The 12,533-nt window shown below is 41.2% G+C and overlaps 2 protein-coding genes across 10 annotated transcripts in view; one reads left to right on the top strand and one right to left on the bottom strand.

The window, feature by feature from the left end:
• Nucleotides 1–11,815, bottom strand: part of epb41l2 (erythrocyte membrane protein band 4.1 like 2) — a 92,910-nt gene extending 81,095 nt beyond the window's left edge. For 8 of the 9 annotated variants that reach the window (XM_049589266.1, XM_049589274.1, XM_049589276.1 and 5 more), the window contains exon 1: nucleotides 4,213–4,392. The gene's annotated coding sequence lies outside the window, so the exon portion shown is untranslated. Of the gene's footprint in view, nucleotides 1–4,212; nucleotides 4,393–11,790 lie in introns of those variants that run through there. The other variant, XM_049589268.1, reaches the window with a different exon arrangement.
• LOC125896593 (NACHT, LRR and PYD domains-containing protein 12-like) overlaps nucleotides 1–12,533 on the top strand; it is a 451,585-nt gene that overhangs the window by 36,261 nt on the left and 402,791 nt on the right. The window lies entirely within an intron of this gene.

The raw sequence follows: 12,533 nt of genomic DNA, 5'->3' as shown, positions 1-12,533 counted from the left end.
AGCAGGCTGGCTGTGTAGATGGATGGATGGATGATGACCCTGTTATGTAACTTGTTCAATTCCACAGGGTTTCACTCGGCTCTTAGAGAGGTTTAGGTGCTACTGGGTCTGCGGCGGAAAGATTAAAGACTCCATATTCAAACAGAGAGAGAGATGGGTTAACATGGAAAACAAGATCACATGTATGGAAAATTACCTGTTGTCTCGTTTGAATAAATGGTTATGCAAAGTCAAGCAGGGCCTATGGTTATCAGCAGGCATCTTCGTGTAATTTGGGAGTAATATGAGGAGAAATGTGACAGTGATTGCTTTGTATTCATTATTCAAGGGAGACAATCCCATACAAGACATGTTTCCTAGTTCTGAAGTCTCTAATCCACCACCGTATCCCTGCCCTGATGCCCTTCGTTTTTATCTAACCTATCTCTGTTTCCCTCAGAGGCACCAGAGCTGAGTTGTGCTGATTAAACGGACAGTTTGAATCTTTTCAAGTGGGGGTGTATGAAGCACTTCTCCATAGTCAGTGTATAACACACAGTAGACGTCTGTCAGTACGCCCAAAGTTTTGAGGAAACAGCAGGAGTGCCGACACGGAAGCTGAGCAGTGTAACTGCTTTGGATGGGGGCAGCAGCAAAATGTATTAAATGAGTCCAACCTAAAAAGACCTTCAACAGTTTAAGTGTATGCTACATCGAGAATATTTTCACCACTTTACTCAACCGTCAGCTTGTTTCAGCGGTTTCAGTTCGGCATTTATGGTCTCATCAAAGCCACCAGATTCTATTGGGAAAAACAGTCATTTTAGCTAGCTGAACACAGGAGCTGCCTCGATTGGCAAGTTTGTTTGTGCCATTGTGTGAGTTCGGTGAATCCAAACTAACCATTTTAAGCACCGAAGTCACACAGTAACAAACAAAATGGCAGATCAAGGTAGGGATGGAGTCTGGCTCTGAAGAGAGCGATATAATGGTGTCAGTTCTCTTTCAAAAATCACTCTCTGACAGCAAGGTAAAGCAGTGAAATACTCTAAATATTGCCTGCACTCAAGCTGATGTTGTTGCTGATCCCTCCACAGCAAATTGCTCCGCCTCCGTGGTGGTACTCCTGCCTGCTCTCCAAACTGGGGGCGTGCCAACTGACATCTACTGTACCTAATACAAATACTATGGATAAATACCTCATACAACCCCACTTCAAAAGATCTGAACTATCCCTTAAAGGTGATGAGTCGTTGGCTACACATACGTACACGTGACACATAATCAGAGGCAGTTGTAAGGGTGACTGTTTGAAGCATAGCCCTAATATTGGCATGCCTGTGTGAGGCACCCATCACACAGTTATTGATAACGCCAGGTCTGCTTGTTCAAAAAGAGACAAACAGCTTGTGGAGTAGCAAACTGCATTAAATCTGACAGCGGCATCACACAGACATTGATTTAATTCATCAGTATTGAATTATGTTGATGTATCAGATGTGTCTGCCAATTTCCACTGACATTTTACACGTCAGCACAATCCCAGCTCAGTCCAGTGTGTCCATCAGTTTGTCGGCCTGCCCACCCGTCTGCCTGTGAACCAGCTGAACCCCTGCCATCTGTCAAATAAAGTATGACTTCTAAGGCTCTGCCTGGGAAATACACACACGTTAAATCCTGTGGGCTATGCACACACGGTTCTGTCTACCGACGACACGCATTCAAACAGAAACTGTGTCTGTGTCAAGGGCAGAAACTGAAAAAACTGAAGCTAAATCTCAACTTCAGAGTTTAAAATCCATTTTAAAGCACTGAAATCAATAACTTACTGCAGAACTATGCCACACATGGTCTGTCCTCATATGGCTGCATGGTCAAAGTAAAGCTTAAACAGGAATTCAACTGTTCATTTGAACCAGTTATCAAGTCAAACAGGTCAAATATTTACTGAGTTGAAAATGTATCTTTTCTGGATGTTGGTCACACAGGTGCAGATTTCAGGGGAAAGCGCAGCGTACACAGCCCCCTCAAGACGTTTGTTTTCTTTAGTGCATATTGACCTAATTGTTGTGTTTTCGTTACCTTAGGATGAGACACTCATATCTACACAGGGAGCAGGTCCTTGTTTATGGAGATTGCCATGTTCACCACCATGTTTCTACGGTAGCCCAGAACAAACACCATACAGTGGCTTAGAGTGAGTGCCAGTGGTAGTTAGAAACCCATCCACAACAAGCAGATGAAAACCTCCTAAACATCGAGATCTTATAGTATCAGAGAAAAAAGGTGAGCACACATTAGCATACAATCTCTGACATACCAAACGGCATCACAGAAACACTAACTTGTAACATGAAAACAACGTGAAACAGCTTTATTCAGTGGTTTTACCACTTTTTATTATCTGGTCTGTTTGTTCTGGAGAGGAGGAAACATTTGCAAATAATTCTACCGGTAAAAACGTCCTGAACAATGAACACTGAAGGAATTTTACCCAGGATAAGTTTCAGGTGGTTACAATCTGCAATCCTCTTCGCTAGACGCCATGAAACTCCAATTCCACACACCTTTAAGAAGCAGAGAACTTCTGTTTTAACATTTATGGGGCCGCCGTACACATGCTACGATTTTTTGCACCCTCAAACTCACTGTTTTCAATGTAGATGCACAGCAGGCATGCTCAAACACCAGAGCACCAACAGACCCGCACGGTCTTGAGTACCTATTTTACGGGTGCTATCGCTGTGCCCTGAGATAACTTCAACTTTTGGAACGCAGCAGCACATACCACATGTGACGAGGAACAACCAATCACAGCCGACAGATATGTTTCCCTTCTTTTCCATACACATCAGTCCACCATAAATATGAAAAAAGCTGATCATGTTAGTGCAGGGCTTCCAGAGCTTTACATCTGTCCCACAGACGATAGGCCTACACACTTATAAACAGCGGCTGGAGGAAGCTCAGCTCTGCACTCAGGATTTCAGGTTAATAGGCTTTGATACAGTGCTTGTTAAGGTCGCTTAGCAACCTCAAACGCAACCTGCCATCGTCTCTTTACAGCTGGCACAAAAAAGGCACAAGAGCAGCACCCAGCACCATACCTTGAGTTTTCCAGGCAATTAAAGATGCAGCATGTTCACAGCCTGTACGTGTTCGAGCCTAAATTTTCTGGTGGAAGACCCCCCCCACCCTGTGTCATCTGCGTCCCCCCGCACACTGAAGCATTAGCTACGCCCCTGGTTGGCCAAACTAGAAGCAACTTCACACATCAGATGTGGCTCTGATATGTTGGTATGAGGGATCCTAAGACTTTGAATGACCTTTAAATGATCAAAATTAACCTGTTCACACTTTAATTCAAGTGGATGCTGTGAATATCTCAATTGTCAGAGTCCCACCTGGGATGCAACCCATCTCTTGCATATCCCTGACAACTCTGTGAACCACTTTCCTGAATAAAACCAAACGAAACAAATCCTGTAAACACTGAAACAGCGTGTTTCAGTGCTGGGAACACTGGGCAGCACTGCTTTTAATACACAAGGGATGTGACACAGCACAACAACAGACACAGCAGCTTAGTTTAAATATTTTCAGCAGCTTGTTGCCTTCAAACAATCATCTCCTGTTGTTACCTTAGAGGCAGGAACCAGCTACACACCAAAACAAACGGGACGGATGTTTGAACAGCCTTCGATTAGCATGATTACACCAAACACCCGCCAACGGTAACTCACCGTTAACGTGACATAGCGGTAGGATTCACCTACACCAGGAAATACAGCCACCAGCGGTAACACAACGATGTCTATTCATTTAGAAAATGACTCTTAAACATGTCATTTAGGCTGCTTTGTCCCGAGCTAAGTGTTCCCACTGAACCTCTGCTGCTAACCACATGAAACACACCCGGGGCTGAGCGGGACACAGCGGGACATGAAGGTAGTTTAGGTGATGATAACAGGGATAATGTGGAGGAAGACAGGCGCCATGAAGCGTCTTACATCGACTCCAGATAACGGATTCACTCGGAAGCGTGTTGTTTGCTTCCCCATTGCTTCAAACTGCGTCTGGTGACTGTTGCTATAAGTGCGGGTTGAGCACCTACATATCTACTGCAACAAAATCGACATTAAAAATCGCCAAATATCCGAAAAGCGTTGAAGCAGCCGCAGTCGCCGATGGATCAATCACGTGATGTAAAGATGAGGCAAGATCAAACGTTACCTGTTGTAGTTTTCAGCGATGTTCGCGCGGAACTTTTCCAAACGTGGCCTCTCGCTCAGTTCTCCTCCAAAAAATAACGTACGTCCCTCTGTCTCACTATCTCAGCCTCCAAAAATCTCCACTACAGTCCACACCGAAAATCTGGCCACAGCTCAAAGACGACGCGTCCATCATGCTCAAGTCCCGCCCCATACAGTGGAAAAACATCTTTTAGCGGTCTCTCATTGGCTCAGAGCGAGCACTGTGTTAAATCCAGAGATGTGATTGGTCGCCCACGCTGTCAGTTCATGTGGGCGGGACGTTCGATGCAGATGTGGAAGCGTTAGGTTGGCGAGGCAGCTCCCTCTAGAGGACGAATGGCGCCACTGCAAAATGGCGACCATGAAGTTCAGTTTTTATTTTTCATATTGTTAAATCCAGAATTTTGATCGAGATAGTGACCTGAATCATAGGTTTTATTTTTATAATTTAATTCATGCATTTGCGTTTTTTAAAAGGTTATCAATAGTTTTTAAAATCAGTGTCTTTGACCTCACTCGATTTTTTTTTTTATTAATTTATTTTTAATTTCTTTATGCATACTCATCGAGGTAAGTGCACTTTGGGGAACATTTTTGTTAAATTGAAATAATAATCTTACTACAAGTTTACTGTGTTATGTGCTTGTCAAAATTTCAAAATAAAAATAAATAAATAAATAAAAATAAAAATATTAAAAACAAATAAAATCAGTGTCCTTAAATGAGTTTACAGCCAAAATTAAATAATGGATGATTTTACAAAATTCTCAGGTGTTTTTGGCCTCCTATTCAAGACATATTCCCCCTTGAAAGAAAAAAATATATATATTCTTAAATTATTATTATTAGTAGTAGTACCATTATTATTCTTAAACTTTTTATTACAAATTAATATTGTAAATTATTTTTATTTATATTTTTCTTGTATTCGTTATTGCTATAAGTTAATGAGGCTCATCTGCTTTGTTTTTCTTTGTTTCTTTGTTTTATCTGCTTTGAATTTGCTGCCCAGCTCAGAGAATTCAGAAATTAAAATGATGCATCTGTGATTAATCTACAGTGTTACCTTTCATTGCACCAGTATGTTACAGTTTAATCCCAACTGGTTGCCAATCCAGCATCTGACAAACGCTGCAGTGCAGTAACATTAATATTTATGACTGGCTGTCAGCAGTGACCCTTTGATGAAGCTGCCTTTGGTAACTCTTCCAGGCTGTGTATCTGTGAGTCACAGTGTAGATGGATTTTGATTTCTGAGCACTGATAAAATAAGTCTAAAACTGTGAAAAGAATAACTGACACTTAAAGTGTAACTTAAGTACTTTTAAACCTGGACACTATTTTCCCATGTCTGTGTGTCTAAGTAACTAACGGGAAAAACAAGTTTTCAAATTGGTCCAGTGTTGAGTGACAGGGCTGCAGCCTGCAGCACTATAACAGGCTGCAATGTAACATTAATGGGCAAGTGTGCATCGTCAATTCATGTCCACTAAAAGTGTTTGTTTTTGTCACTGACAGGCTCAGATTGTCATTTTAAATGTCTGAGAACTTATAGAAAGGATCCCTACAGAGATAGAGCTTTGTGTTTAAGACTAAGATCCTTTTTGTTTAACCAGTGGCAGCCCAGAAATCACCATCACCAAATCAACCAGACTCCATTTAAATAAACAGTAATTTTAGCATGACTATAGGCACCATATTCTGATATATAAGTGGGTGAATGAAGGGTTTATTTCAATCAAACCAGAGTTGGTGATTGTTGGAACAGTGGAAAGACGAGCAAAGATGGCTTTTGTGACATTTATTTTGTTTCCATCAATTTTGAATGAAGAGCATTAAACAATGATAAAATCGCTGTCTATTTAAATAGAGTCTGGTGGGTTTTGCAATAGCAATTTTGGGGCTGTTCCTGGTTAAACAAAAAGTATCTTACTCTTTAACAAAAAGCTCTGTCTCTGTAGGGATCCTTTTAATAATGTTGTGAGACACTTAAAATAACAATTAGAGCCTGTCAGTGGCAAAACAAACACTGTTAATGGACGTGAATTGACAGCGTGGTTTCATTGCAACCTGTTTCGTAGCAGCCAGCTGCAGCTCTCTTGTTCAACACTGGACCAGTTTCAAAAATTGTTATCCCCATCAGTCACACACACACACACACACACACACACACACACACATACACACAGAAACACAGGAAAAAGTTTAAAGTTCATGCTTAAAATCTTTGCTGATGGACGCATTAATTGATTATGTTGATTATGTCTTCTACACTCAAGTTATTGTTTCTCCTCTCCACTCTCCAAAGGACATACTGGTCGTTGCATAACATAAGGCGTGGCTACTGCACACACACACACACACACACACACACACCTCTTACATACTGTATATATACCTACACCCACACCCAGATTAGAGAAGCTCAAGTAATTGGCTTATAGCGTGAGGCAGCGTGGAGATTTGACATCCACAGAGGAGGAGGAGTAAACAACCACACAAGAGCGATGTGTAGCTCTATAGACAGATCTATTGTAGAGTCATGCAAAGAACTAAAGGAGGAAGCCGAATGAGTGACGTACTAATACAAACTTGTTTAAATGTTGTGTGACCAAAGGATAACTTGATAATCAGCAGAAAGAATCACATGATGCAGCAGGTTGGATGTGTGTCAGTGGACTCACCAGCAGTAGAGGATCCAGCAGAGCGTGCACGCACAAACACAGACAAATGCAGAGTGGGAAAACATGAAATCAGGCATTGCTTTGAACCCTCGGCACATCAACATGTTTATTTCATGAGCTGCATCTGTCACAGTCGCATACCTCAGAGCTGGTATAAGCTGCAAACCAAGCTGCAGTAACGAGGGATTAATATCAGTTCATGCAGTGACATTACATAGATTAGACTGATTTCACCAGCTGCTTGTGTCCAGTGACATGATCCTGACATGCTGCAGAGAATAATGGAGGATGAGACACAGCTGATTCCTGTGACTCTGAGCATCCAGACACCATGAGAGGAAAACACACAGCAGGTCTCCTCACTGGCGTGACAGCAGTCTGCAATCAGTCTAATTTTATTGACATAATATCCTCATGTTAGGAGAGAGAAGGGGAACGTGCCCACACTGGGAGAGTTAATCACACAAATAATACAGGGCTGAGTGAGTTAAAGCCTCCTCTCTCTGCTCCTGATGTCTACAACCATTTCGACCTCACTGGTCCTTAAATTAAATTGCACACAGAACAGCTTGACCTTTATCTCAGTTTGGAAACATAATAAAATCAACAAAGGGTCCCAGAGGCTGATATCACCTCATTAATACTGGAAAACACGAGAGGAGGGACAACCCAGCCGCCACTGATTAGTGTGGGCACTGATGTCCTCTGACTGTGGCTCAGCGAGTTTACCATGATGTGACGGTTCTCATGCACTTTATTTTTCATAACATTTTGAACAATGATAAGGTCACAGTGATCAGACAGCACTGACAGAAATATAGAGCTACTTCAATATGCTTTCCAGCCTCCTGAGACCTAGCAATGGCTATTTCTCCTCTGTGGGGACAGGAGAGTGATTTATGTGGGGAACACAGATTTTTCAGAAGGCAGCACTGGATCCTTCACTTCCTACCGCCCAAACAACCTTAAAAACAAAAAGATATGGAAGTTAGAATGGTGTTTGTATCTTATAAGCTGCAGGACATTACACAGAGAATAAATGGAGACTGTGGAACTGAGAAGGATTTCAAAATCTGCATGAAATATTTAAAAGTCTATTGAAAGTATCGACTACAATGGAGCTTGGAGTCATTCATTCATTTTCTGTAACCGCTTATCCTCTTGAGGGTCACAGGGGGCGGAGCCTGAGAGGCAGGGTTCACCCTGGACAGGTCACCAGACTATCACAGGGCTGACACACAGAGACAGACAACCATTCACACTCACATTCACACCTACGGACAATTTAGAGTCAAAGCTGGAACACCTGGAGAGGGGTCACCTGGAGAGGGGTCACCTGGAGAGGGGTCACCTGGAGAGGGGTCACACTGACACAGGGGAACATGCAAACTGCACAGACGGTGTTCAAACCACCCACCTCAGGCTCGAACCAGGAACCTCTTGCTGTGAGGCAACAATGCTAACCACTGCACCACCGTGCCACCTTAGCTTGGAATGTCTAGTTTAAATATCATACGGGCAGATGGGCTACATCTTGAAATCTTGAACTACGAAGGGTTAAATGGAGTTGAAATGTTACTTTTGACATATCTCCAAAATTTTAAGAGAAATTTTAAGAAGTTTATTTTTTGCAAATGTTTAATATTTACATATTAACATGAAAGAAAGCATTTTACCCCTCACCTTACACATTTTACTTTATCCCACCACCATTATTGTTTATGTGTGACGTCTTTTAATCAGTGTGACAGCCTGAACATCCCATCATATGTTACCTCATGTAAAAGTAACTTTGTAACTGTGCCTGTGACATTTCAGCATGACAGCTTTGTCTCTTTGACTCAGTCTTTGTCTGGTATGTTGTGTTGAATTACTCCGTGCTCAGTTATCTTACACTGACTTTTTGAATTCTAAAAGTGTAACCAGGGACAGAGGCTGCAAATTAGTCCTGGCGAGAAACCTGCATGCATTGCAACTACTTTGTATTTGAAACAACGTCTTGTGCGTTTGACCCTGTAGAATAGACAAAATTATGGTAAATACAATTTTAAATTTTCATCTTGTTTTGAGGGTTAGGGCAGACATCAGGCCACTGTTAGTGAAAACCCATCATCTCTAGAGTGGCTTTATTTTACACTTTTTCACCTGTGGGGTGAGTCAGTGTATTCACTGATTTCTGCACTCTTTGCTCTATAAAATACTTTCATTTAAACTTTGCATTTCATAAAGTGGATTTATCAAAATGATGGGAAAAACAACTCTGTTCTACCTCAAGGAGGGTGTCTGAAATACTAACGCCTGTTTAAGCATTTGTGCCTAATGTAACGCCTTTAAAATCAAAATTCCACCTTTCTTTCAAAGACCTTTGATGCCATACATATTTATACATACATATTATGCCACCCAAGACCTAACGTAGGGTGAGAGGCACATCCTTGGCTTTCTAGTGATGTAACATGAGAGTGGCCAAGAGAAAACTGGGCCTTTGCAGTAAGCATGTTTTACAGTGGTACAGGAGATAAGTGGCCGTACTTAAGAAGCACTTAAGTTTCTATTCTTCTGAATAATATTGTGATTTTTTTTGTAGTTGTGAGAGTTTGAACTACATTATGCTCACAAGTCTATGTTCATTTTAAGTCTTTCAAAAACACACATGTTAACCCATACTGTGATGGGTGGGGACAGTGGGACTTGCATCTTCTTAATTTCAGCTATACTTTAGGAAACAGAGCACTGAGTGAGGCAGACAGACACGTGTTTAAAATAACTGAAAAAGCTAAAAAAAAAAAAAAAAAGACATTAACATTAACTCGTAGGAAGCTTCATTTGATGAAGGTTATTAATGATCCTATGCGTACTGTCTGCTCTGCCTTTCACATGTTTTGGGAGTGTACCCCAGTGGCTGAGTTTTGGAAGATGGTTGCCTTTAATCTCTCTAAGTTGTTTAAGATCAGATTGCCCTGTTCGCCTGCTACACTCTTTCTGAATGATTTGTCAAGGCTGGGTTTGACACTGGACAAGAGAAGAGCACTGTTGGCTGGACTTATGGCTGCAAAACAGCTAGTTGCCACACGTTGGAATCCTCCACATTCACTCTCTTTTCAAATATGGATTTTATTATATATATGTATGTATATATATATATATATATATATTATTTTTTATTATTATTATTTGCTTTTTATTTATTTTATTTATTATATCAATATTTTACATATATATTGCTTATTTATTTATTTTTATTTATTTTTTTAATTAATTTAATTAATTTTTATTACTATTATTATTTGCTTTTTATTGATTTTATTATATATATATATTTTTATTTATTATATCAATATATTATATATATTTTACTTCATTGGTCAGTGGTTTACTCATATGTATCTGCATATATGCATATGTATAGGTATGTATGTGAATATATATTTTATGCTCTATTTTTGTAACGTCCATATACCTATCTATATCTTTCTTTAAAATATAATACAAATTTGATCACAAAAAAAGAGATTTATGAAGTAAATATAGTTTTCCATGCAGGCCTCCACAGAGAACGAAGAATCCCAAACTGTAAAACTTTGTGATCTATTACAGTCGAGGGCTCCACATTGAAGAGCAAAGAAACTATATCAAAACATTTGTTTTCAAACTCTTACACAACTCATGTAGTCGTGTAATCCAAGTCTCATTTATCCAGTCGTAGTACTTCACAAAAAAGTCAGACAGATATTAATTGTCTTGTACACACACACACAAACACACGTGTGCATGCACACAGACACAAAATCTTTAATATTACATTTCTTAAATGTGAATTTAATTATGCTATGTTAATCTACTGTACTGTAGTTTAGAGACAGACCTGTTGTCCACTACAAGGCACATGTTATGAAACATAGGGAATAAATAAATGTTGATATGTTTTATTGTATTTTAATGATTTGAATTTTAGGTCTCAGGAGGCCAGTTCTCTCATGAAGACAAAGAAAATGCAGGAAGTTAAAGGTGTACCTGAGTGTCAGAGGTCCCATCCTGCAGAAATAGTTCCCACACTGAGATTAAGTCTTGACTCCTAATCAGCCTGCCCTGATCCAAGATCTCTCTGTCTCTTCTGTGTTATGTCTCTCCTCTTCCTCTCCTCCTGTTTGCTCCACAGAAACCTCTCAGTGCTCACAACTGCTGAACGCCTCCAGCTCACAGTGTGGATCTAAAGACCTTCACTCGCTGTAAACCAACAGATCTCGCTGGTGTCCAAAGAGTCAAACAGAGTTGCGCAGTCCAGCAGCTACAGTCGGCTAGCTGTGCCCCATGCAGGCATGAGATCAAGCCAGTGCAGATTCTCTGGAGGATTAGTGGACGAGCTCCTCTGAGGGGAATTACCCTGACACAGCCATCTGGACTGCAAAACATTGCCCACTGGACCAACTCTAGTCCTGCCAACCCTGTGCCCTGCTGGTCCAATCAGACCCTGCTCAGTCTTTCCTTTCCCTGATCTGAGAGCAGCACCATCAGTCAACCCTGTAACCTGGTTTAAGCAACTGTCTGTTCAGTGGGCACACACTGACTGGATGGACATTTAGATTCAGTAGCTTAACTTAACGTGTGATTTGATGATGACTGTGATGATCACATGAGGTCAGTGCTTATTTCTCTCCCATATTTCTGCTCATAATCAAAACTGAGACTAACAGCTATTTAGCCTAGTGTTACAGACAGAGCCTGCGCCACTGTCTCAATGTGCTCTTTCTAGAAATTAATCAGGAGAATATCTTATTGTAACGCTACCCACAGACACATGCACAAACGTACAGCCTGAGGACATGCACATGCACTAAACACAATCACAACACACACATCAAACTGTATTTTACCTGACAGCCAGTTGATAATCAGCTGCAACAAGCTGCTCGAGTGTTGAGACTCCACTGTGTCGGACAAATACCAAGACACTGAACAAATACCTCTCTGTCAATTCACACCTGTTTGTTTAATGTAGTGCCAACCACCAGCTCCCTCCTCCTCCTCCTCCTCCTCCTCTCTTCCTCCTGCATGTCTTTGTGTGTGTTGTAACCCTAGCCTCCAGGATCAGGTGTCAGCGAAGGAAGAGAGAAAGAACGAGACAGATCTTATTAAACAGAAACAACCTGATGGACAGGAAGATAAAGCGTACAGTTTGCTGAGAGAGGGAGCTGTTCACAGGGTGCACCCATGGGTGGCACCTCTGCCTTATCACTGGCAGCGAAGGGGACACGGCAATAAAATGTTAGTTTACTCTGAAACTTGCTCTTCTGTCGTCACTGCGCCTGTACCTTCCTCCTCCTGCTGTGTGTGTGTGTGTGTGTGTGTGTACCTGTAATAATCAAACAGAGCTCAGAGTGAGTCTTTAAAGTCCTTCCATGAGGCAGAAATAAGAGTGTGTGTGTGTGTTTACATACGAGTGATGGATTAAACAGTCGCAGGTGTGTCTCATGAAAGCTTAAACACAAAAATACACAAAAGTGTGTGTTTGCTTTGCGTGATCACGTGTGAGTGTGGCAGCTGCACCTCACACACACAAACTGTGAGCTGCCTCTCTAATGTCTGGTACCATGTTGTTGCAGCCATCTCCAGTCAG

The sequence above is a fragment of the Epinephelus fuscoguttatus genome, linkage group LG11, assembly GCF_011397635.1.
Source record: "Epinephelus fuscoguttatus linkage group LG11, E.fuscoguttatus.final_Chr_v1".
Lineage (NCBI taxonomy): Eukaryota > Metazoa > Chordata > Actinopteri > Perciformes > Serranidae > Epinephelus > Epinephelus fuscoguttatus.
The sequence above is the reverse complement of the archived record's forward strand: the minus strand, read 5'-3'. Positions and strand labels throughout refer to the sequence as shown.